Here is a 26,022-nt window from a genome sequence, read left to right as displayed (position 1 = left end):
AAGATTTTAATGTTAATATAACATAAAGTTAACAACAATAATTAATTCTTCGCCTAATTAACAAGCGCTGCAAAAGACATCAACGAGTTTACGGCTCTAACTAAAACGTAATTACAACAAAATTTTAGATTTAATTATAATTAGCCGAAGCGCTTGAATGCTATAAAATTAAAATAAATACTACTTAATTTAAACTTTATTATCTACTCTATCGAAATTCTGAGGCATGAAGTCGTACGATAAAATATTTTTATTAATATTAAAAAATAAAATTATCTTTAACGAATTTTATTTCAACGAATTCTTATTGCTCATAAATAATAATATTTTTATCTAAGTAATTTATAAAAAATGCATGCAAATTTCCATAGCGCGACACGTACGGTGGCGGGAAAAGAGCGGAGTGACTGATAAAAGGCTAAAGCTCCACACGGGGCGGCATCTGGCCGCCGACTATCAAACTACGGGTAGAACGAGACGGAGCGAGGCGTGCACGCGTGCGAGCGAGACGGACAACCTCCCGTCCGAGCCATCCGGAAGCCTTACTGAAACTGGACCGTTTTCTTTTCTTGTTATTATTGAGATCGGCTCTCAAGTTCTGTTGTTGTCGCGCGGCGCGCCGCTCGCGCTGATAACGCGATGTTCGCCCGGCCTGCGCGTACGCACACACCCCTATGGATTTTCGTTCGGATATAATCGATTGACTTTGGATTTTTTTTTTGGATGTTGTGTGAGACGTGATAGTGATTGTGTTTAGACTTTTGTGTTTGGTTAATTTTGCGACGGTTAATAAGGTAGGTTTTTATTTTATTTTTGGCGATAAGGCGTATTAGGATTTTTTAGTATTTTATATGGTGCTTATTATAATTTTTCGGGGGATAATTCAGCGTCGCGAAATATTTTGCGGAAAAATATTTACGCATGTTTATGATACAATTAGTGGCTTATAAAAGGTAATAAAACTACCTATTATGTTTTTAAAATAATTAAATTTAATGGACGATATTAGTAGCAATGATTTAACTTTTCTGTAGCTTTTCTGAAGTCCTAAGTTTATGCAATTTGAAACTTGATAAATTTTAAATTTTAAAACAAATATTTCTAGTGTTTTTGTGAGTTTCATGTATATCTTTAAATTTCCTTCAGCCTACATTTATTCTGAATGAAACTAATAAAATATCACAAATAGAAACTTCACAAAATAGTTAAGATTGTTATCGAATAAAGTTAAAAATAGCCGCTAAAAATAAACTTAGTAGCAATATCCCTTATTCATAAACATTCAGAGAGCCTATTTCTATAATAACAATACCTAAAATATCCGAAAACATTGGGCTACAATTATTTCGCTATTAAATTGAATTCGTCAAGAGTTTGGCTAATCTAGTTATCAACTATAGTTAAGAATTTTAAATCTATCTAATTCAAATACTTACTATAATTGGTCCCTGTTAAGCATTTCAAGTATGTTAGCCCAAAAACATAATATATTTTTTTAATTTTGAGTGCAGTCATTGTTCTAAAATAATGATAACTCACGGAGAACTTATTAATTATTGTCAATGATGTGTACACCTATAATTAACTTTTGTTTTAGAATAAGTATACCTGTAAAGAATTTTTGTAATTTTGTAGCAATAAGTTGTTGGTGTATCAATTTCTGAATGATCTAAAGAACATGTCTGCATACTCTCAATACGTAATTTTCTTGTGGAATGATACACAGCGTCCATATAATTTAAACTGCACCACAAAGATTTTCCGATACCGAAAAGAACAGTTTAACAATAGTTTTCACTATCGTTGTAAAAAATAAGTCGACCTAGTAAACCAGAACATTGTCGCACGCGGCCGGCGGTGTTTTTTTTTGTTCTTACCATGGAACGTGCCTATTTTTTATTAGTCGTATTAGAACACTTTCTCACCTTAAGGCAAACAGAATTTACTATGTCATTATTTGTGTAGTACTACTATTATGACGTATAAGGCGTAATTATGACTTTAAAAAAACTTTTGTTAAAAAATTCGGTATATTTAAAAGTTCTTTAAGGACAACTATAATTATATTGTTAATAAAGAGTTATATTATAATTACAACTTAGAGTTTTCGGTGTAATATTAAATAATATATATTAAAAAAATTACAACCAATGTTTTTTTTTTATGTTTTAAAAATGCGAACGCGCTCTGTAAGGTTTTCTACTTAAAATTTTTAGGAATCATAAGGTTATTATTCCAAAATTTATCTCTTAGTCATTTTGTAGCTTTATTTCTGAGAACTCTATAATTTTACGCTTACGGCGCTGATTGTGTTAAAAGCTTTATAAATATATTATTATCAATTTTATAGCTTAATCATCTTTATAAGTGTTAAAATAATAAAAACAAAGTGTAATTGTTGTATAACATAATTAAAATATATTACTAGATGACGCCCGGAACTACGTTGCGTCAAAATTAATTAATCGCGCGGGAACCGTACTTTTTTCCGGGATAAAAAGTATCCTATGTCCTTTCTCGGAACTCAAAGTATCTCCATGCCAAATTTTATCAAAATCGATTCAGCGGTTTGAGCGTGAAGAGGTAACAGAGAGACAGACACACTTTCGCATTTATAATATTAGTAAATATGGAATAATAAGTATAAAGTTGCAACAGAATCAAAACTGAAGCGAAATTTGATTTAATTTTCAGCGTTAATTTGTATAACTTCCTTAACCGATGTAAGCGATCTATTGATCACGAAATATGATTGCCGAGTGGTTTCAATTAGAGTAGATATTTAAAAACGATACCGATTTATAAAACATCGATTCTAAAACGATTTAAATTAATAAAAGTCGATTGCAATCGTTCATTACTTCCACAGACACACTACGAAGTGCCGTCTCATCTTTGTTATTAAAAAAAACATAATTATCACTTTCACTACATAGAGTTAGATAACTATAGACACGGTGATACAATTTTGATTGTGTCTATTAAATACTTTATGCACACAATAAGCAATTTATTTCAGTTCGATTGTCTTTGCTATGTTAATTGTTGTGTAAAAATAGTTATATGAATAGAAAAGTAAAAAAAAATCAATAAACACATAACGATAGGTTGATTGGCAATAAGGTTGAAAATAAGAGTAGAGCTTTTAAATACAACCCCTTTAATTCCATTTTCAATCAATAGATACAGTTCAAAAATAAAACATCAAGTGTTTTATGAAGAGGGTTTATAATCTCATTATATTTTATTACCATATACCACAAATATGAAATAAGGCTTACGCTTGTAAATACATAATTAGGCTACGAATAATAATAATCGGCCAAGTGCGAGTCTGACTCGCGCACGAAGGATTCCGTACCGTTATAGAGCAAAAATAGGCCAAAAATTGTGTTTTTTGTATGGGAGCCCCCCTTAATTTTTATTTTATTTTAATTTTAATATTGATTATTAAAGTACACATAATTAAGGTTTCTATGAAAATTTCAACTCTATAGCTATTACCATTCTAAAGTTACAGCCTGGAGACGAACAGACATCGAAGTCTCAGTAATAGGGTCCCGTTTATACCCTTTGGGTACGGAACCCTAAAAACTTTAATAAGGTTACTTAAATACATTTTAAATTATTTTTATGATCCTTTAGTCAAAAGTAGTCAATAGATTTCACTTAGCCATATCTTCCTAAGGCTAGATCGTACCTCTCGTGTGTACAGCAATAGGTATAGATCACGCTAAGATTTACAACTCGAACCTGCAATTTGCATTAATTGCGACGACACATGCCATTACGATGGCTCTACTAAATAATAGTCGTCATACCAGCATAGGTACTTATAAAGTTATAACATATAGTGAGTCTATGAGTAAGTACATCAAAATTATCATAAACTCCAATTAAAAAAAGCAAGTGTGCTTTAGACGCACAGACATAGATCAAGATAGATACCGCGTTTATATATGTACTTCGCGTGCCGTATCGCGTTCCCAAACGACGAACAATTATGATCGTCTTTCGAAAGCCTGTCTTTAGTCTGCTCTCCACCATTACCGGAATCGGACGTCAATCGGATTGAAAAAATGCCTAATTGTACCGTATAGAGCTGTAGAAATTTGAATAGAAAAGTTGGGCTAAATAATGGACACGTTTTTTATCATCGGCACGTCACAGTAGGTAGGAAAAAATGGCACGCTCGTTTTCATACAAATGGAGGGACATGCGGCATCTATCTCGATATATGTCTGTGTTTAGACCACACAACTGAAGTAAAACTTCTTGAGCTCCATCTATATGTGTGTATACGGAAAGAAGAAGAAGAAAATGTGCACGCGCACCTCTCCGCTCGCCTTTTCGTAAAACTCTCGTCAGTCGTCACGCATTTGCCAGATTACCCACCAAGTCAAGCGTGCGTAAAGAAGTTTCACTATAAAATTCTGAAACCCAAAGTCCAAAACCCAAACCAGAATCTGATGGCAAAAAGTGAGAAAATAAATTGACTCTAGCAATACCGGGGTACTTGGAATAAGGCATTTTGATCCTTTTTCTCCTTATATTCTTCTGTGTGTGAAACACGCAAATTTAAAAATTTATCCAATGATGAAGGATATTTAATGAAAATCTGCCATTAAAATTTGCCATCAAATTTTGGTAGACCTATACATAATATGAAAAATGAACGCCTGCTTAATATGTAACACTGTCATAGTTCGTTTTTATTAAAAAAATTGCAGCCTGGGTGATTTTGATGGAGTTGCAAGTTTCATTTGCTCATAACTAAAACTGCAACGTTTATTAAATAAATTAATATATATTTTCTAGCCGGGAATACTTTTATATAAAGACACTATACCATTACCCGATGAACCCCAAATTATTTTGACCGGGTTGTTCACAGACTGTCAAAATGAGTTCCGTTTCTTATGTTTCTGCTTCCTATTAAGGAAAAAACATAGGTATAATCAACATAGGTATTGTTTTAAATATAAAAAAAATAATTAGATGACGCCTACGAGAAAAGTTTATTTACGCCAAAATTCGTTTATAGCGCGGGACCCGTACGTTTTTCATGGATTAAAAGTATCATATGTCCTTTCCCGGGACTCGAAGTATCTCTATACCGAATTTCAGATAAATCGGTTAAGCGGTATAAGCGTAAAAAGGTAACAAACAGACGGACACACTTTTGCATTTATAATATACGAGCTTTTGCCCGCGGCTTCGCTCGCGTTAAGAAGTATTATTATATACAAACTTTAATCCCCTATTTTAACCTATTAATGACAGAATTGATCAAAATCCTTTCTTAGCAGACGCTTACGTCATAAAAGCTACCTGCATGCCAAATTTCAGCCCGATCCGTCCAGTGGTTTGGGCTGCGCGTTGATAGATCACCATGTCAGTCAGTCACCTTTGAGTTTTATATATTTCGACTAGATGACGCCCGCAACTCCGTTGCACTAAAACTCGTTTATCGCGCGGGGACCGTGCATTTTTTTTTAAAGTATCCTATGTCCTTTCCCAGGACTCAAAGTATTTCTATGCCAAACAGCAAAAACGGTTCAGCAGTTTGGGCGTGAAGAGGTAACAGACAGACAGACACACTTTCGCATTTATAATATAAGTATGGATGAATCGCCGTGTAGACATGAAGTACCTTACTATTGCTCTACGAACAAACTGGAATTCGTACTCCGTAGGTGTGACTAGTGAGCCTGATGGTTTCAAAACGAGCTCGTTCTATATATTTGCATATAATTGCCGCCTCTAATTATGCTAAGGGACCTATCATCATAAAGATTATAGCTTCTACTAAACATTGTAGCCGAACATATAATAACGATTTATTATAAATCTACTTACTTATAAATTTATTGTACTTATAACACTTTTCGGCAGGCGCGTATAAACTTGCGCCTGATAATAGAAAGCTTATAATATTACTAAGTATTCGTTTGACAGTTACTTTGTTATAATATATTAGAAAAATTGGGATTTACGCCTCCGTGGTCTAGTGGTTAGAGCGCGGCTCTCGACTCCGGAGGTCGTGGGTTGGAATCCCGCGTTGGAAACATGTTATTTCCAAGTTTGGTTAGGACAATGCAGGCCGATCACCTGGCTGTCTGACAAGTCAGACAATCAAGCATGTGAACAGTCGATCCTGCGCTTGATTTCTTGCCAGTCGTGTCGGTCTTCCGTTCCACTGGGTTATGAGAGTGAAAGGAAGAGTGAGTGCTCTTGTGTACAGCGCACACTCTTGGGCACTATAAAACTACTCCTGCGTAACAGGCCTGGTTTCAATGAAACTGGCCACCGTCACCGAAACCGTTGTGGGAAGTAATTTATTATTATTCGAAAGATTTAAGAAATATTGTACTTGTTACTTGTAAAATAAATCTTGTATAACAGATTTGAATGTAAATTGGACTTCAATGCCTTAATGATTGGATATAATATAAAAAGTTCTTAAACAATATGCGAATCTACGAAGTTAATCGTTAATGTTATTATAATTTCAATAAAATAAGATCTAATGTTAGGAGCATTATAGAAAAAACACATTTTAATAATAAGCACTATAATATACCTGGTTTAAATGGATATAGATAGATAGATAAAACTCTTTATTGCTCACAAATTGTTACGAACTAGTTCGACTAACCTAACAAAATTACTTGGTTTAGTGAAATTGTAGTTTGCGAACGTTTTCTACTGTTGAAATATTAGTTTTTTAAGTTTATAATGCAAGGTTTTCTTGGAAGCAAATATTTGAGAAGACGCAAGTCTTGTAAAAAAAAAAAGTTCTTGTACAGGATATAAAAATATCTTAAGCATCCTGACTTTTTTATTGCTCCATAAAAGAACAAGGTAACAAAGTTACTAATTTATATAAAGAAATTAAAAACTTGTTAAATTCGAGAAGCTCAAAGCTTGTGTGGATGTTTATATTTTTAATATTTTGTTACACTGTTTTATTCCCAGTTTCTGAAGTTTTTTTGAAAGAATTTTATCTGTTCAACATCGTTGTTGATTGGTTAATATTTTGACGTTAGCCAATCAAAAGAGCCTGTGAAAAGATAAACTCTTAATACTTACTGGCAACAGGTAGGCACTTAAAATATTCACAATATACTCAACCAATATAAAAAAATACCTAAGACCCTGCCAAGACCGTGCCCAAGTTCAATTGGCACATATCTGTTTTTTTTTATTACGATATTACCAGAAGATGTAAAAAAATAAAAAATAAATAAATAATCATACATTTAACAAAAAACATACATATACAACATACAAACATATATTATTATTATAAATTAATTTATGTTCTCATAAGTAACAATAAGCAGTATTATGAATGTGTTAGCTATCAGCTGATCTATAGGCCGGGCGGACGTGGCCGTTTCTCTGACCAATCTGTATCCAATATCAGTTAAGGCCAAGCTTTAGTTAATATAAGTGGAATATTAGATTATGCCTTCCATAGCTTTTTTCTGTGGAAATATTACAACAAATAAATAATTATTGTTGTTATGTTTAACTTAAACTCTTAAAGTCATAAGATAATATAACATATTTTCTTCGAGTGTTAGACAGATACATGATATAGCCTAAGGTGACGCCGCGTTAAAGTAAAAAACCGTGTTGATTATGTTTTAGATTGCTTGTTTTCTATGAGAGGCCGGCCCGGCCTCTCATAGAAAACAAGCAATGGAAAGGGCGTACGCGACAAACGTCCTATGAATTTTCTACCACGTCACTTGCCCTGACTCAATTTTACAATAATATCAGATCAAAATCTATTCCAAAGAAGTGCCAACGCTGATAAACAACATGTTTGAAATTAATTTATCGCTTCTTATGCTACCTCTTGTAGTTGTACCACTATCTCTTTTAAGTAATGAGTAAATTTAAAATATAATCAATTTTATTATTCGTTACATTTTCAATTAGCGGGTGATTGTAATTAATTGTTTATTTAACAAGCACGTCTCCCACTTAAGCCGTCAGGTTTGACCGATCATATCCTAGCCGCGATGTAATGTAAAACGGATGTCCGTTTGATGGAGAAAGGTACGCAATTGGTCTATCGTAGATCTACAACCGCATTAATTAATACTTATTCTAATAAGATTTTATTGATTTGCGCTTCCGCTTAGACTATAATTGAGTTTGCATCCTAATATTGTAAAGAGCTTTCACGTTAATGTTATCCTTCCGATTTGGAACACTTCCATTTTTTATGGCATTTGCCGTACAATGGACGCTTCACACCACGTCAGCCACGTGATAAGTACCTGAAGGACTTGTGTTACAGGTACCAGACAACGGAAATATATTTAATACTTTTAAACTATACATATATTCAAGATTTTTATATATAATAAAATCTTAAATATATATATTTAATACACGTATTTAATACACATCCATGAACCAGGAACTTTTTGAAAACTTTTTGTTCCATCGGCGGGATTCGAACCCGCGATCCCCGGCTTGAGCTACCAACAGCCCACCAACTGAAAGATTTGCTTTGAAAGTTGCAAGCTAAGTCTCGGATGAATTTAAAAAAATAGTTGGAATAAAAAATTTCATGTTTTGAAACGTTTCTGAAATTACAAATATATGTGACCTCAGACATTCGACTGCACATTATGAAAATGAATCTGAAAATTATGCGCCCGCAATATCCACAGTCTGTGCATTTTTTTCCCATCTCCTCAAGTACTAGTGCAGACTCGTTTGAATTTCCTTGAATTTTGATAGCGTTCGTCTACAATATAATCCTCGTAACGTCAACTCGACGGTCCAAGCAATTCTGGGTTTTACGGGAGATGCAACGTTAGATTGTCGAAGTCAAAATCGCGTGCGAATTTTTAAGGATCTCGGAGCAATGGCGGAATAGAATTTGTTTATTGCATCATGATTCATGGGTCTGCTGCAGCCGAATAAATTTGGTCCTGCTTAGCAACGAGTCGCTGAGCGCAAGATGAATGGGATGTCTGGTACAAGGTGTTATTTTTCACAAGCCTCAATGATACACTGACGAGGTGAATTTTCTGTCTGGGCAGGAATAGAACAGTTATGTAACATTTAATTTTACTTGCTGTAAGCGTTAAATTGTTATTTATGAAAACTTAACTATTATACAACCTGAAAAAGGAAAAGTTGATTAGCAGTTCAACTTTCAGGCCAAATCTCTGGCCTTATGGATTCGGAGTTCAGCCTGAGCTCGAAAAAGTTGAAATTTAGTACACGCGTTCTTGTTAAATTGTAGGCTATAGGGATAAACCGGGAATAGATTTTCTAAATTCTATCTGTTAGGAGTTTATGAGTATTGCAGTGTACGAAGTAGACCTAGGCAAAGCCGCAATGTTAAGGAGGAATATATTTATTCAAATATATTACTAACTAGATAGCGCTCGCAAATCTATTGCACCCAAAATTTGTTTTTCCGGACTGAAAAGGGACTTTTCAGTCCGGAAAAACAATTTCCCGGGACTCAAAGTATCAGCTCCATACCGAATTTTTTTTTATGAAATAAGGGGGCAAGCGAGCAAACGGGTCACCTGATGGAAAGCAACTTCCGTCGCCCATGGACAATCGCAGCATCAGAAGAGCTGCAGGTGCGTTGCCGGCCTTTTAAGAGGAAATAGGGTAATAGGGGAGGGTAGAGATGGGAAGGGAAGGTAAGTGAATAGGGGAGGGTAGGGAAGGGAATAGGGGGCAAGAATTTCAGCATTTTCAGCAGGGCAGGAATTTCAGCAAAATCAGTTCAGTGGTTTGGATGTGAAGAAGTAACAGACAAGACACTCGCATTTATAACAATTATAGATTACAAAATAACAGGTAAATAGTTAACAACAACAAAACTAGCCCAGCTTAATGGCAAGTTTCTCCATTTCTAATGATAACGTCGCAAATAGGTAAATTGTATTTAGCATCGAAATGTCTTCGGAGATAGCATCAGCATTGTGGCCCGCAATATCCAGTTGCCGTTAATTTGTATCAAGCTATCGCCGCGATCCTAATGACTAGTAAGTGATATTTTCATGAATAATCCAAGCTTTAAAAGGTATTGTGGTGAAGATTCCAATCGGACAATATACTTTTTATTTTGAAATAGATATTGCTTGCAGTGATCGTGTAGAAATTCGTTATTTGATCTGAAAACATTTAGAAAAAGCTCTCATATTCTTTTCCTATTTAAATCGCTTGTTATTATTATTTTTAATTCATGAAGCCCTAAGCGGCCGCATCCGGCCGCGATAACAATAGATAAGCTATTGTGTCTCGTTATTCCACGATCGATGGGTTGCGACTTATTACATACTTTACTGAATTTTAGTTTTATTCTACCTCTACACATAGGTACTGTGCGTCTTTTTGCATTCTTAACGTAAACATAATTAAAATGAATCTGTAATTTAATCTTCAATTTATATTTTTAAAAATAAATTTTCACTTATAATACCACAAGAGCTTCAAAATTATCGGATATTTCCCGATAGGTTCGTTGCAAACAAATGAAGGATTCAAGTTTTTCAGGTTAAAAAATTGATTTTTCCTGAAAAACTTGACGACTTTATTTGTTTGCAGGGAACCTTGAGGGAAATGCCAGATAATTTTGAAGCTCGTGTGGTATTCGGGGGATTATTTTTCCGTCCCAAATGTCGGCCAATATAATTGCACCATGAGACACAATTGAATTCAACCTGTCAGTTTGACGTGTTTGTCTTTTATATATAGCAACTACCAGAGAAAATTTTCAAAAAATTATCAGTATAATACCATGTAGGCCACGTGACGTCGAATGGTGCAATTCTATTGGTCGATATTTGGGTCGGAAAAATAATCAGATTAATTCTCTCCGCAACAAAACTTTGTGGCACGTACCTAGAAATAATTGAATAAAAAAAAAGAAATCGCTACAAGCTGAAAATACGTTAAAGATAAACTTAGATTATCTTTACAGACTTCCTTGCGCTATCGAGTTCAGATGCTTTATTGGAAAAAATCTAACACAATGCTCGAGACCTAGTTAAGTAAGATCCATATTGTTCATACATTGTATAAAAAGCATCCCATTGAATCCCGTCTTCAGGTGTTGCGCAAGCCGATGGCAATCCACCATGGGAACCGGATTGTTGCCCGCAGTTCACACACGTGAATGGTAGCATTAGGGCTTATTGCATGCCTCATTATCGGTCCACGCAGAAAAACTCATTCGGTTTATATGCAATTTGTCGAGGTTCCGATGTTTATAGATCTACCCTTACTTAATTAATTCTTCGATCGTGGATTCTTGGAAATCTATTGTTATTCTATTGTGTCTCGCTCACCGGTGAGCATAAGGGGCTTGATGGGTTAAGTGTATATTACTGTTTCATTATTATTTTTTCTATCAATCTCAACGTTACAAGTAGTTTACAAATCACCGTGTAGGCCTAGTGACAGTATCAAATAAGGCATAAAAAGGAATAATAAATATAATATCTTAAAAGTATTTAATGTTCGTGATCGGACTATATGATTTGAAAAAATCTGGTTTATAATTTTATACTTTTATCGGATTTTATAGTCATGGAAAATAGTTGACACATATTTTCAAATCGTGAAATGGCCAAATCTATCGCTTGTCATATCTATGGCACGATAGGCTGCGCGAAGTTCGCAAGCGTTGCAATATTCCACGGAAAAAATACGGTTCATAATTGAATAATTGTCACTCTCGGTTTCGTCTGAATGAAATCGTTTCGCTGTAGGTATTACCGATACAATAAAATTGAAACTCCTAACGGCGGCGTGCGAAATCGAAAAAAATTACTCTTGCATCAGTATCGCCTTTTAATTAATTGAATTGACTAACTTTTCGCTACCTTGTCACAAGCTTAGAAATTGGCGGGGTTTTGACTAATATAATTATTATTAAAATAAAGTTTTGTGTCTTGATCCACCTTTTTTTTAATGAAATAAGGGGGCAAAAGAGCAAACGGGTCACCTGATGGAAAGCAACTTCCGTCGCCCATGGACACTCGCAGCATCAGAAGAGCTGCAGGTGCGTTGCCGACCTTTTAAGAGGGAATAGGGTAATAGGGGAGGGTAGGGATGGGAAAGGAATGGAATAGGGTAGGGGATTGGGCCCCGGTAAACTCACTCACTCGGCGAAACACAGCGCTAGCGCTGTTTCACGCTGGTTTTCTGTGAGAAGGTGGTATTTCTCCGGTCGAGCCGGCCCATTCGTGCCGAAGCATGGGTCTCCCACGTCTAACCATTTAGACTTTTCGACTACTAGTAAATATTTATGCATCGTATGACTATTTATGGTCCTATGCCTTCATCTGTCATGTGACTCTTCCAATATGCCAGACAAAGATAAGTAGACTTGTGGTCTGTAGAGTTTTCGCTGTGTTAATTTATTTAATGGTCAGGGGGTACAAATTGTGCTACTCCTTAAGAGGATACACCAGGGGCGAGAGAAATTGAAAATAGGTATTTGAAAATGTATTGCTGTCTCACCAATCTCAAGTCTCCCACCGCAGAGCGCGATAGAGACAACACGACAAAAGTTCTAATAAAAGAACAGAAAATCTTCGATTCATTGTCCGCTGATTCCTTCTCCAAAACTTAACCGATTTAAGTACTTTTTCATTAAGAATTAAAGGAAGGCTTGAGCTGTGTTCCTATGTTTTATTTTTTTTTGTATATTTTAGCCAGTTTTGTTTTCTGGGTGTTTGAACACCGAGGAAAATCTGGCCATTTTTTTGTGTTTTTGGACGTTCTTATCTTTTTTAATAATAAAATTATGAATAAAAAGAAAACATAGGGACATGCTAATAGTGGCCATAGATATTCAGAAAAAAAATCATAACTCTACCGGCATTATCCAGGGAGGAAACAGGGGACAACGTTTGTATGGAAAAACGGCGGTGTGGAATCCTCTTAACTCACACGCTTTATGTGTATTGCTATCGCGCTATTGTACCGCATGCTTGTGAAAAAGAGATTGCGATTTACGGGCCGAAATTCTAAGCGTTCGGTGACCAGACTATACAGGAATTTTAGTTTTATTATACCTCTATACATAGGTACTGTGTGATCGAGCTCATCTTTTCGCATTCTTAACGTAAACATAATTAAAATGCATATGTAATTTAATGATCAATTTATATTTATTACTATTATATAATTATATTGTATATTCCATGACGTAGGTAGAATCGCTCGAGGCGTTAGAACAATTATGCTAAAGCGTTCAAGAATTATAACACAGGTTTGAAGCACCATAATAAATAAGACACCATGTTGAAACTACAAGGTTCTTGTACAGTTTTAGTCTATGACTCATGAAGAGGCAAGATTTGTTTGTTTGTAACGTAAAGGCTAGCCAACGCATCGAAATACCATTGTATAGAACGATAGCTCTTATACATTAAATCGATCTGATATGGGTTCAGTTTCTATCATATACACGCAGGGGCACGAAAACTGTAAGACCGAGCGATTAAGGCTGCAGTCTTGCAAAATTCACTCGCTGCGAATTATTTGCTCATTTTTGTATATTTTTTTTGACAAACTAACACTAACTAATAAAATAACATAAGATATTATTATTGCGTATAATATAAGTAATAGCTAGTTATTTTTTTTAAGTTCATATATGTGAATAATGTTAGGTAAATGAAGCGTTAAAAACAGCTCTTCGTGCCCAATGTCATTTCGAGTTGTGTTTGTGCGCTTAGTTTATGGCAATAAATAATATAATTTAAAAATCTGTTCAGCGCATAATGAGCTCAACATTGTCATCTCCAAAATGCGCTGATTAGTTTTTTCTAATTATCTTTCATTTTCTTAATTAAGAGGCCACAATTTCATCAAAATTCTTTGTTTTTATCTCTTAATAAACGGGTTATTTCATAAAAACTATGCATCGTAAGTACGCAATAATTAGATTATTTTGATGCCAAGAGTTTAATAAAGCAATTAATACAAAAAAAAATACATAAATCGCCTTACTCCAACAATAATAATAATCTCAAAGACCTACACAAATTTCCCTTGTAATTCTTGTTTATAAGACGTTTTGTAGAACCACTTTTTGACTCAGTTACTATTCTATAGTATGGTATTTTTTGCTCTTAACTGGAATTAAATGAAGGTATTGCGTGAAGATGAAGAACAAAACTTTTATTCTATGATACAACTCATTCAAATATTTCCGGAACACAATATTATTATGATAAAAACTTATTGTAAAAGCTTCTAAAGCTTAACTCATTAGTTACGAGTTAAGCTTTAAAAGCTTATGAGTCAAAATTGTTAATTAATACGAAACCTAAATGCATATTTAGCGGCACATCACAGGTTATGCTAACAATGACAGAATAATACCATTAAACCATTTGCTAATAGAAAACGTTGCTCCAGCCATCCAACATAATTACAGCGAACTAAGATCGATACCTTTTTAATATTCAATGCGCCCTCCTATAATTCATCGTGATTTGGAATTCATTTATGCAAAATATTTGCGACTATACTAGATCTCGTAGTGGCATCTAGCTTGTTAGGCTTAGGACACAATAAAGACTAAGTGGCACACTCAGAGACGAACATGCAGTAATGAACATTACTAATGTTTACTTAACTGGAATTAAATGAAGATTTTGACATAAGTCTCAAACAATATCGGACAAAATCTTCATTAAATTGAATTTTAATAATCATTAAATGTCTTTGAAACGTAAGTGACGCTTTAAAATTACAATGAATAATATTTTTTAATCCCTGATGAAAACAGAGGGTGTTATAAAATATTTTGCATTCAAAGGCAGAGTTTCCTTTCCTCTTAAAACCTATAAGTCGGATTAACCGACACGACCAAAGAGATCACGCATAGTATCGAATTTATCACATGTTGCATGGTCATAAGTCATAACCAACTGACTTGAAAACTGTAATTTTAGTTGTTTCAACGCGGGAACCGAATCCAGGATCACCGTGTCTAAGCCATACAACACACAGGAATAACAAGTAACTACATAATAATATATTCATCGGATCGTAAAGTAAATAATAAGGCTTTTAATGTCTTAATATCTAGTGTATGCTGAGCCTTATATGGCAAATACGCAATCATATTAGCATAAGACCTTCAATGCTATATGCGACTATAAAAATATTAGAGCATTTATTAGATGTATGCTGGTTTGAATAAAATTTGTGCACATACTTAGCTTATCATTATCACACTTTGAAAATAAAGGTAGCTGTCAGAAGCTTCTATATTTTAGACGTTATCAGGCCTAGGTTCCGAAATGAAAACCATTATTATACCCAGTGCTTATGATGCTAAGAATTAACGCACTACTTCTTTTTTCAAAATATTCTGAAGAGTAGTAACATGACTTAATTGGGATGTTAAATATTGCAAACGTGACATATTATCCTTTATTATTTTCTCACTAGTAGGATATGGCGTCGTTTACATGACGTCACGAGCACTGGCCAGTACGCTGGGTCAATTTTTAGAACGCAGTATACACTACACACATTACAGTGCCACTTGAGAACTTAATTGTCTATAATGGTATTTCTATCAGAAGTAACAATTAAAAGACAAGATTTAAGCTCGCTTTATTTTCGCATGTTTTACCATGAAGCAGGATGAGTCAGGGATTTTTTTATGTTGTATTAATAACCGCGCAAGGTACAAAGTAATAAAAAATCTCATTAAAATAAACAACCTTGATATACTTGGTCTCATTTTTTATTCGTCTGACACAACTGTTATAGTGACACATTTTAAGTAACGTCGGCCAGCTTATTATTTCCTACCTCTTTATTTTTTTTAGTGAAATCCCTACAGTAGAACCACAGTAAACAGAACTAAAGAGTAGGCCGATTCAGAAGAGAGCTCGATACTTTTGACGTAGTATGTCATATCGGCCGGCGCGTGCAGTACTAATGCGTCTCCCACATAAAGTAAATATATCTAGAGGAATAGAGAAACAAAGGCCTGAGCAAGAGAGTCAGTAACACTGCGTGGTAAAAAGAGACGTGTGATACATAACAGCAGCACCCTTTTTTTGACGTGCAGTCGGCACGTGCCGCACGTTGACAATTTAATCTCATCAAAAACATTTTCAATCATGCTTGTGTAAGTGTATACGTACACATATTTTTACACACAGATAAAACCAATTTCGGTTTCGTTTGACTGCTCGAGATTGTTGCTCTATTCCGCTAGGTACATATATATTAACTTTATGATCTCCCAACATTGTGAAACATGTTGAAAGTGACACTCCCGCTCAACTCTCGTATATTCGGCCCTGTTCTGAGATTCACCCGTTTGTTTGAAGTCGAGGCACTCCTTAGTTCTGTCTACCCTGGTAGTACCAAGAAGCAGGGAGAGCTGACTTTGTGTACTACGCATAATGCAGATACTTAAGTACTATTATACCTATACGTTAGGGTTACCAAAGTCCAATTAATAGCGTAACAAGGCATAAAACTCATAAAAAATATCAAAATTTGTATGACATTCTGTGCCTCGTAATTTTCACTATAATATTGTAAGAGTAATATCTAGATCTATCAAGATAAAGTAATACCTTATACCTACTAAAACTTTGTAAAATGAACTCCGTGTAGGGAAAATTAGATAATATCTTTGAAAATGATGGCGTATTATTAAATGGACAGCGTGGACGTTAAGTCCTTGTTACAAAGAAACTCATGGCCCTAAAGAATCGGCCTAAAATACAATAGTGGCGTATTCGCACGCCATATAATGAATAGTTTGCCTCTAAAACTAGGTGGATCTTTGTGCAACAGTGTATTTTAAAAAGAAATATGATTATTTACAATTTCATAACGATTCCCACACGCAGAATAACAGCGTATTAGCGACAAACAGACAAATAAGTGTAATCTAAAATAGATATTGTTTGGTTGCGTAGCGTCATTATATTGTTAATAAAAAGATTATTAAAATGTCGTTATGGTGAACGAATTAAATGTAATTTTTAACGTAATATCATCTTACAAGGAAGCGTTACATCGCAATGAATATTATTACACATTGTATTGAAATCAAAGTAAGTATATGCTGGGAGCATATACATACTTTGATTTCAATACAATGTGTTGCCCCGTATATTTTTCCGTAATCTTATGTACCGTTGAGGAAATTGATTAATTAATAGATGGCGGACGGTGGACCTACGTCATTTGGTCGGGTAATATCAATTCAATTTTAGTCGTGATCTGTCGGCTGACGTTGACATAACGCAAACAAAATATTAATAGGTCCGCCACCTGTAGCGTCAATTCCTCTGATAGTACTATCGGAGAAGTCGATTCCTAGGCAGATAGGGGATCAACCCAGTTTGGTCGCGTTACGTCAAACCCAGACGACAGATCACATTAACAGTGAATTGACATGATCCGGCCAAATGACGTTGGTCTGTCAACTGCCTAGGAATCAATTTCCTCGATGGTACATTCCCGGTGTTAGCACCGGGAATGTACTATCAGACATACAAACCAAAATTTATTCAAATTAGATTAAGTTAAAAAAATACAAAAAAAATAAGTCTCTTGGACCAGCAACTCCTTTTAAATACCTCATAAGCTTTGACTATTTCGTAACGCATTTAATTTAATTACGTTCTAAGTTGACGATTTGACGTCAGACGATACTATCTGGCACAATTCTCACGCAGTGACTTTAAATTCTTCGTCTCGATCTCGACGTGTAAGATTTTTTGTTACTAGAGTTAGCGCGCGGCTCCGCCCGCGTAAAAATAGTATCCCGCGGTAATCGTACATTTTCTTGCATCTGAAAGTATACTTTCTTCTTCTCCGTGGTTTACTCTATGTGTATGTCAAATTTCATCAAAATCAGCCCAGTAGATTCGGAGCTTATTCAATGCAAACTGTACAGTATGTACAATATCTGGGCGAGTGAATTAAACACAGAAATAACGTATAACTGAACACTAGTACTCTGGTGACGGCTGGTGTGGAAGTGATCATCAGACCGAAGTCGAGCGACCACTCCAACCCCCACTTGTCTACCTAAGTACCTAAGCGGCCATCTTTATTTATACACTACACAAACTAAGGGTCAATTTATTCTAGCGCAGAGTCGAAGGGAAGCGAAGCGAATTCCCAAAAACTGGACACAGAAAATTCAAGCTTAACTCCAGAGCGTAACGCATACATTACTTTTGCCAGCCCAATCAGCGTTGGTCGGGCGCATCGACGAGAATTCGCGCGGATGCGCGCGCCTTTTAAAATGCTCAGAAGTAATAAAGTGCGTTAACGCTTTGGAGTTAAGGTAGAATATGTTATATTCAGTTTTAATAATTCGTTTCGATGCGCTTCGACTCTGCGCTAGTATAAATTGACCCTAACTTTTTTCTCTTTATAATTTGTTATGGATATACTTACAGATTGGTGTAATACTTTAAACGAAAGTTCTTATGATAGTAGACTATGCGGTAGACGCCTTGATAGTCTATTAGTTAAGCTTGGACTTGAATTTCGTCGTTTAGTTTTCTGCGTTAGACAACAAAAATGTTTTCCAACTTTGCTACAAAAATAATACATAATATGACACTTCAAGTCATAATATTGCAGACAAGGTTCAGAAGTCCAAAAAATATTGTAAACGTTAGAATTTTCTTAGATAAAATGGAAATTACTTAAAATATTGCAATATTGCAAAAATATTGCAAACGAGAAGCTATTTTGGCATTGGTTTACTGGGTCTATTTTCACATGTATAATTTAAATAATGAGCAGTATTTTCGGTACCAATTTATTAATTTTTGGTTATACATATTGACGATAGACAAATACTAAGTACTCGCATACGGTTTTGCTCGATAGTTTTACTCGAAATCGAGCAAAAACCACCGTGTGGACCGCAAAACTCACAGCTCGAAGGCTCGCATCGAGCCAGTTTGAAGGCTCGATCGAGCCGGCTTGATAAATTTTTTGACACAGTCTCTTCTTTAGTTTTTATTATTCGTAGCTAATTTCCTTTGAACTGGAGTAAAACTATCGAGCAATGCTGAATGTGTGGATGAAAGCCCGAGCCGTGGTTTTTGCTCTACGTGATTGCTCGATCGAGCAAAACCGTATGTGAGTACTTACACAAAGAGTAATTAACTTCATTAAGAAAAATCAGAAACACAAGTTTTAATTTTGAAAGTCATCGTAATAAATGGAGTGCCATAGACAATTAAGTCGCATTTTTATGCTAATATCGGATGTATCAGTTTGTTCGTCTATTCGTTGATTAATTTGAATTTAATTAGGGGTTCGTTGGGAAATATTAGCCCATACTGAATACTCAAGGTTTGTTATTGCTACAATTGTACAAATATGTGTATTCTTCTATTGTTGCCGTGGATCGGGTATGAGAAGAACCATGTACAGTCAGCATCATAAACCGTTTAATGCTACTTCTTGTGATATCAAAGAAAGTCTAAAAGCTATGCTTTAAGTTATTATATGCATCAATTGGGATTTTTATACCAAAATCCAGTGAGCAGTTATTATGTTTTCGATGGAATAAAATAGGTACCTTAGAAAACTTAATTTCATGCGGACAAAGGCACGTTAATACAAAAATATGCACAGTTTTCCAAATAAATTAATAAAGACTTATGTTAATAGATTTTTCTGTTACAAAACTAAGTTTAAATAAGGTATTTATTATACGAAAGTTCTCAAGAAATTATTTTTTAAATATAAATATATAATATAATAATAAATATAATATATATAAACATAAAATATATAATAATAATAATATACAAGATTGTTCCTTTTAAAAGTTAGATTTAAATAAAAAATATAATATGTCAGATTAAAATAAAACAATAATATGATGATAAAACATGCGTTATTTTTGCGTTGACTGTATGCAAAATAATCTCAAGAACACAGGTCAATGCAAATTACCCAAGTGTCAAACTATTGTCGGATTGTAGACACTATAGCACATTATAAGCATTAAAAAAGAAGCAAAAAAATTTACTATTTTATTTTTCCAGCACCTTTTACTGTCACATATAAACACTTTGCAGTGTTAAATGTATTATAGCGATAATAGTGTCCATTCAAAAAAAAGTTTTATTTATATCACTAAATAATAATATACTTAATATAAAACTTTTAAAATTACGGTACTAAATTTTAATAATATAATATTGATAATAATGTGTTTCCCTATTTTGAAATAGTTTATATTTATAAACGAATTAGATTTAGAAAACATATATATTATTATATATATATGTTATAATATTCTCTACCTTACTTACTGACGTCAAAAACTTACTAACATTTAAAAAAACGACCTTTTTATTGCATTTTATTTAAACTAATTCACACCAGTTTAGAAACATTTTTATACCGTCCATAATGTGCGCTGCTGTCAGCGATAGACCTTACAACATGCATCTTGATTCTTGATTCTTGACATTCGTATGAAGCGTTTTGGCCGTGCGAACGTTTCCCATAGATGTGTGATAGCTCATCGAGCCAGTTAACAGCCTCAGATAACGAACGATTAGTTCAAATAGGGCTGCCGTTTACGAGGCTATGATGGCGTTGCGTTATGTCAACGCACCGCCAACGCGTTATGTCAACGCTGCGTTTTAACAACACTTATTTGATGATTTAAACATTAATGCGATTACACATTACTGCGTTGTGTTAATGCGATTACACATCTTTGGACATTAAAAAAAAGCAGTATTAAGAAAAAGATGAAGGAGCAAAATAAAAGTACATTACGCGCTTTGCTTTCAGTTGCTAAGTTGCGTCAACGCGTTACGCAGTTGTTATAGGTACAGCAGCAGATTTTCTGACAGCAGATTTTCAAAAAATATCCTTGATCATTGGATAATTATTATTATTTTTTTTGAGACGGGGAATGGCTGTTGCGCATGCCGGAGGGTTTGGAGACAACTCCTCCGGGTATGTAGGACTCGCTGCGGCCGTAAAGATGGTGAAACATTATCGAAACCTACCAATAAATCTTATACATAAAATTCTCGTGTCTCAATGTTAGGCCACGTACTCGTACTTCTCCGAAACGGCTTTACTGATTTTAACCAAATTTTATATGCATATTCAGTGGGTCTGAGAATCGACTACTGGGTACTTATTATAATGATAAGTGCATTTGTTGAATAAATAATAGTAAATTATTACAACTCGAGACTGACGGCGACAATTGTTTGTGCGACTGGATGGCGATGGACGTTCAATAAATTAATACGGGCGAAATACTTTACATGGCAAAGAAACGTTTGCCGGGACAGCTAGTATTATTATATTATTTTATCTTCGTATTTGATAGGTCGTCAAGGGTCTGTTGTTTGTTTGTTTGTATTTTGTTGAAATTTAATATGTCTAAACTCTGTGATTGGCAGCCCTCACATACTCGTACCTCTCGCAATTGCATATCTTTCGTCTAAATTGCTCACTGACTTTTTCGGATTTAAATCAGTCTTATGTTGCTTACTAGGAATCTACGCAATTTTAATGTAATTTTGCCTTATGTATAAAATTACTCAATTAATTATTATTAATATTCTGTAGAATATAATAATATTAAGTCCATCATTAGGAGATATCACCAAAATCTTAAAGAATTTTCGTATAGACATAATAACATAAAAATAACATAGAAATCCATACTAATATTATAAATAGCTGTCTGTCTGTTGACCTCTCTACGCCCAAACCGCTGAACCAAATTTTCCGTTTGGTATGGAGATAAGTACTTTGTGACCGGGAAAGAACATAGGATACTTTTGATCCCAAAAAAGCGTACGATTCTTTTTTTTATAAAATAAGGGGGCAAACGAGCAAACGGGTCACCTGATGGAAAGCAACTCCCATGGACACACGCAGAAGAGCTGCAGGTGCGTTGCCGGCCTTTTAAGTGAGAATAGGATTACAGAGTAGTAGGTAAGGAAGGGATAGGGAAGGGTAGGGAATTGGGCCTCCGGTAAACTCACTTACATGGCGAAACACAGCGGAAGCGCTGTTTCACGCCGGTTTTCTGCGAGCCCGTGGTATTTCTCCGGTCGAGCCGGGCCGGCTCGTGCCGAAGCATGGCTTTACCACGTAATATAGTGCGATAAACGAATTTTGGCGCAAAGAAGTAGCGGGCGTCATACACACATATTATAATTTAGTTAATAATAACTAAATTGTAATATTAAATATATTAATATTTTAAGTCCATTAAAAGGAGATATCACCAAAATCACGAAGAATTTTCGTATACACATAATGATAATATAGACATATAATAAAGCTCAAGCTAATTATTATTATAATGGCCAGCATCACTTTTAATGGTCATTGAACTAACGGAATATAAGGATTTACGAGCAGTTTCAAAAACTAATCAGAGTAGGCGGAGTAACACCTCGGCTACCGTCCGCCATTTCCTCTGCCCATCACTATATCAACTTAATTGCATATATTATTGTCTACTTGCATCTATAATAATCATCTACACAATTAAAAAAAAACAAAGTAAGTACGTCTGTTACACTCTCAAACTTCAAATGTCGCAAACGTGTCCCTCGAAAAAGTATTTTTGGCCCCTACACCCACTTGGGAGTGGCTTTTTAAAAATTCCTTTGCAGTCGAGTAACATAGAAATAGCCGTGTAACAATGAAGAGTCCGACTGAAGCTAATAATAATCTATAGAACTTAAGTCCATCAACAGCAGATATCATCAAAATCCCAAAGAATTTTCGTATAATTTTTACGTGGTAGAGTAATGCTTCGGCACGAATGGGCCGGCTCGACCGGAGAAATACCACGGGCTCACAGAAAACCAGCGTGAAACAGCGCTTGCGATTGAGTTTACCGGAGGCCCAATCCCCTACCCTATTCCCTTCCCTACCCTTCTCTATTACCTTCCTTACCCTCTCCCTAAAGGCCGGCAACGCACCTGCAGCTCTTCTGATGTTGCGAGTGTCCATGGGCGACGGAAGTGGCTTTCCATCAAGTGACCCGTTTGCTCGTTTGCCCCCTTATTTCATAAAAAATAATAATAATAATGATAACATAGAAATCCATACTAATATTATAAATGCGAAAGTGTGTCCGTCTTTCTGTCTGACTGTCTGTCTGTTGACCTCTTTACGCCCAAACCGCTGAACCAAATTTTGTGTCTGGTATGGAGATAAGTACTTTGTGACCGGGAAAGAACATAGGATACTTTTGATCCTGAAAAAGTGTACGGTTTCAGCGCGATAAGCTGGTAAGTTTCGGTCAGACACTTTTTCCGAAGTCAGATTTTAGAGTCGAAGTTCTGACGTCACTGCGACCCTTGGGTCCCAGTGACCCAAGGGTCACAGTGAAGCTATTGTAACTTCGCATTAGAGTACCATCCCCAACCCAATCTATATTTATAAAACTCAAAGGTGACTGACTGACTGATTGACATAGTGATCTATCAACGCACAGCCCAAACCACTGGACATGTCGGGCTGAAATTTGGCATGAAGGGAAAGGATTTTGATAAATTCCAACCCCAAAGGGTTCAAATAGGGGATGAAAGTTTGTATATAATAATACTTCTTAACGCGAGCGAAGCCGCGGACAAAAGCTCGTGCTGCATGTAAATTGAACGATGAAATTAGGGTTAGTGCCGTGATTTCCTCTGTAGATGAGTATTCGGTCAGACACTACACACTAGTACTTAAAAGTTCATCCACATATAATTACGTCATAGATATTAAGGGCATATAAAATATTATGATAATAATATAATGATTACGTCAAAGGTGTTCAAAATAAGTGGGGGGAGGAGTTAAAAAAATGTGTGATGTAATATGTGGATGGCTCCTAATCAGGGCGAGCCCTAGTATATCCCACAACCTGAGCACTTTTGTGGTATACTTTACGGAAAAAACTATCACGCCTATTGATTGGTGTTTGCTTGTGTGCTTTAACATAGTAATTTATATTTAGATGTGTTGACTTTCAAGGTTTGGTTACTATTAAAATATACAAAAAAACTGCCTTAAAGATTATAACTACCCAGAAAAACGACGCGAGCCCTCACAAAGCTCGGCTTTTAGCTAGTAGTAACACTGATGCTACTGATGATCTGTACTTACGTAACGAACTAAAACTGAATGTGAAGTTCGTGTCAATGAAGTGATGTGCTAACCAGTTCCATTCACGTGATTTATTTCGTTCATACAAATCATTCATACAGCTCTACATCCATTAACATTTGATATTAAAGGTATTATCGTATTTGAAAGTAATGTACTACTAAGCATTACTATAGTAGCTACATTTTAAAACAAGCTTCTTACTCACTTGAGTCTTCATGTTAATAAAATAATAATAATAGCTCCCACACCGGTTTCGGTGACGGTGGCCGGTTTCATTGAAACCAGGCCAGCTACGCAGGAGTCATTTTATAGTGCCCAGGTGTGTGCGCAGTACACAAGAGCACTCTCTATTCCTTTACTCTCATAAACCAGTGGGACGGCAGACCGACACGACTGGCGAGAGATCAGGCGCAGGACCGACTTTTTACATGCCCATCCGACGCATGGATCATCTCACTTGTCAGACAATCAGGTGATCAGCCTGCATTATCCTAACCAAACTTGGAAATAACATGTTTCCAACGCGGGAATCGAACCCACGACCTCCGAGTCAAGAGCCGAGCTCTGAACCACTGGACCACGGAGGCGTTAATAAAATAATATTGGTATTACACAATTTTCTTCAGAATGTTTATGCTATAGATGTTAATGATCCCACTGTACAATTAATTATTGAAGAACCAACGTCCACCGCAACCTTCGCAACCTTCGCAGAAATTCATTTATTGAGCAGGAATCAAATATTTTATTGCTCTATCATATTTTACTCTTAGAGTGAAGCCAAACGAACGTAATTTTGTGAGTCGCGAGTCGCAGAATTTCTGCCGCGTAAATATCTTTTCATACAAATCATGACTCACAAAATTACGCTCGTGCGAATCAAACAGGACTTTTGTATGAAACTGAATGCAGCATAATTTCTGCCAGCTGAAATTATGCGACTCACAACTCACAAATTACGCCCTTACTCTTAACACAGGAGGCCTAAACAAAATTTTATACGAGCACCCACCAAGGCACGTTACTCTTCTACCGAGACTCAAGATTATCCATACCGATTTCTATTCGATTGACGACCTCTGTGGCTCAGTGGTGAGCGCGTCGGTAGCTCAAGCCGGGGGTCGCGGGTTCGAATCCTGCCGACGGAACAAAAAGTTTTCAATGTTCCCGGGTCTGGATGTGTATTAAATATATGTATGATATAATAAAAATCTTAAATATATGTATAGTATAAAGTATTAAATATATTTCCGTTGTCTGGTACCTGTAACACAAGTCCTTTAGGTACTTAGCACGGGGCCAGACTGACGTGGTGTGAAGCGTCCATAGATATTATTATTATATTATTATTATTTCTATCAAAATCGGTTAAGCGGTAAAGCGTAAACAGACAACAAACAGACTTTCACATTTATATTGGGTATGGATTAAGGCAGGTTCATAAAACAAATATAGTTCTGCTACTATTCAGACATCAATCGTAGCTTAATGTCAGTTTATGAGTGCAATAGATAGTTTTATTGGGTTCGGTGGAAATCAAAATAGTTTTATTACATTCTAATTGCTCGAGAGTGCAATCCATCTCGTTATAATAATTGAAGACGTCAGTGGTTGAAGTGGATAACTAACAATTTGAAAATTTTAGTTTTTTTGCATCAATAGAAGCTTTGAGACCGGAAAACGATTTGAAATCAAAAAAATATAAATTTTATGTAAAGCCATATTAACCATATGATGAAGTAGGTAAGTTACAAAGTTTTTTGAAATAGGGAAGATGCGATATTTTTATTTTTGTGTTTATTTTAAAGAACTCCATGTAGAAAAGACCACAATTAGTATATTAAAATA

The 26,022-nt window shown here is 35.3% G+C and overlaps 1 protein-coding gene across 1 annotated transcript in view; it reads left to right on the top strand.

The window, feature by feature from the left end:
- Positions 1–596: 596 nt before the first annotated feature.
- LOC121735593 (transcription factor hamlet-like) overlaps positions 597–26,022 on the top strand; it is a 138,064-nt gene continuing 112,638 nt past the window's right edge. Inside the window, exon 1 of the mRNA XM_042126452.1 lies at positions 597–794. The gene's annotated coding sequence lies outside the window, so the exon portion shown is untranslated. The remainder of the gene's footprint in view (positions 795–26,022) is intronic.

The sequence above is a fragment of the Aricia agestis genome, chromosome 17 (assembly GCF_905147365.1).
Source record: "Aricia agestis chromosome 17, ilAriAges1.1, whole genome shotgun sequence".
Classification (NCBI taxonomy): domain Eukaryota; kingdom Metazoa; phylum Arthropoda; class Insecta; order Lepidoptera; family Lycaenidae; genus Aricia; species Aricia agestis.
Note: the sequence above shows the minus strand (reverse complement) of the source record. Positions and strands in the feature narration are given on the sequence as shown.